Below are 2,155 nucleotides of genomic sequence, written 5' to 3' on the forward strand. Positions count from 1 at the left end.
TTATTTATTTAGGTCTCTGCCAACAACTGAGAGAGAGGCAAAATTTAATTACTAAGATTTTTGTCTCCCATCTGTCTGATGTCTTTCTGCATTTGGGAAAATACTAGATATTTTGATATGATGATTTATAATGAATAAAGCAACTTCAAAACAGAGAAGGGAAAGCCATGGTCTCATTATACTAATAAAAATGCACAGGCAAACTCAGCGTAAGGACAGGACAAACAGTTTTGAAGGTTGTCATAGCAAAGTGTGAAAAAAAAAATTCAGGGATTCTCACTATATAACTTTTCATACATTGACAGAAAACTTTATTATTCTTAAATAAGAAAAGAATCTAAGATTTACTCTTATGTGGTGTGTGTGTGTGTGTGTGTGTGTGTGTGTGTGTGTGTGCATGTGTGTATCATATGCAAGGTCCTGAGAAAGCCAGAAGAGGATGTTGGATCCCAAAACTGGAGTTACAGTTCTTTAGTTCTGAGCCATGAGGTGGGTGCTGGGGTCTCAACTGGGGTCCTGTGAGGAACAGCAAGGACTCTTGACAGTGTGGCCGTCTTTCTCGCCCCCTATTTAACAAACAGACCAATAAAAACCGTTTATAACACATCCTGTCTCAAAAGGAATAAAAATGTGTTCTAAGAAAGGTATGAGGTCCAGCCAGTGGCTCAGGTGGCAGTCTGCTTTCATCTCTACTGCTGTGTAAACAAGGTCAGTGGCTCACACCTGTAATCCCAGCATTCAGGTAGAGGCGGGAGAGGGAGATGTTAAAAACAAGGCCATCTGCCCTGGGGGGGCGGGGGGGGCTTAGAAACCCAGTCTCAAAAACACACAAACAACAACAGCCCCCCAAGACATCCTTGCTAAAGAAGAGATGTTTTTGCTTTCACTGGCAACAATTAGGAGCTGGGCAGCTTGCTAATTTATGACTAGCAGCCAACTGTCCACCATTCCTGCCTTTCCTCCTGTTGCCCTCCCCTCCTCTCATTAACAAGTTAGTTGTTTATAAAAAATGGGCAGTCTTTTAAAAACTTATCAAGCCTCTGAGGTGTCCCAATTCTGGACACGGAATTGGTGTCACATGCCCTCAATCATCGGAAAGAAACAAAGCAGAGAAACGGCAAGGTCCTGGAGATAAGTCTGAGGGCTTCCTTCACAGGCCCAGTCATGGTCCTAGGCATTATGGACTTCTAGGAGGTGTCAAGGGGCCCGTGGGAATGTGACAGGCAGTTGACAGGCTGTGCTCTAGGGTAGTTCTGCAGTAAGTAACCTAACTGTGGGGAAGTGCCCTTTCTAGAAGGCCTGGGAGGAAAGAGCAGCGGAATTACATGTGCACAGCATCCTGTGTCCAGGTGCTTGACTACACACTACATGTGGGATTCTCTCAGAGGCTTCCTGGCAAATTCCAAAGGTGAGAACTACAAAACCACAACACTACTTCGAGGTCCTGTCTCCAAAACGCAGAACAACAACAAACAAACCAAAACAAAGCAAAATCCAAGCAACAACAACAAAAGTGATCATTAACTGAGGGCTTGGAAGATATTCTGTGTGCTGGGACCAGGGCGGTTCATTATTAGGAGGACCTGTTTTCAACTCAGTGTCCTGTTAGGAGTAAATAAACCCAAGGAAGCAGTGAGTTTTCACTGGAGATGTTTTGTACATCAGTGAGAGGAAAGACAGAAGGACAATGAGCCTTAGCTGGCAGAGGATTGGCAACCAGTGAAGGTGTTCAAGTCCTGCTGGGAGGCAATATGGTGTGAAATGCCTCCATACTCTCCTGGGGAGGCTCTTTCACTCAAGGTAACTGCAGATTTTCAGTCCTCTCCGGTACTCCCCCATTGGAAGGGATCCCCTGCACACTGATTTCCATAGGACAGATGTGGAGGCTAAGAAGCAGGTGGGGCCTCTCAGTCTGCTCTACTGTGCCTGGGCTTGCACCAGCAGGCTCTATTCTCTTTGAAAACACATCTATCAGCCAGGCCAGGTGTAGTAGTGAATGCCTTTAATCCCAGCATTTGGTAGGCAAGAGGGTGGCAGTCTGATCTCTGTGAGTTGGAGGCCAGCCTGGTCTACATAGTCAGTTACAGGACAGCCAAAGCTATATAATGAGTGAGACCCTGTCTCAGAAAAGAAAAAAGAAAGAAAAGAAGGAAGG

At 45.3% G+C, this 2,155-nt stretch overlaps 1 long non-coding RNA gene across 2 annotated transcripts in view; it reads right to left on the reverse strand.

The window, feature by feature from the left end:
• Positions 1-452: 452 nt before the first annotated feature.
• Positions 453-2,155, reverse strand: part of LOC116092956 — a 7,779-nt gene continuing 6,076 nt past the window's right edge. For both annotated transcript variants that reach the window (XR_004119574.1, XR_004119573.1), the window contains exon 4: positions 453-566. This is a non-coding gene — a long non-coding RNA (uncharacterized LOC116092956). The remainder of the gene's footprint in view (positions 567-2,155) is intronic.

Source organism: Mastomys coucha, unplaced genomic scaffold, assembly GCF_008632895.1.
Source record: "Mastomys coucha isolate ucsf_1 unplaced genomic scaffold, UCSF_Mcou_1 pScaffold16, whole genome shotgun sequence".
Lineage (NCBI taxonomy): Eukaryota > Metazoa > Chordata > Mammalia > Rodentia > Muridae > Mastomys > Mastomys coucha.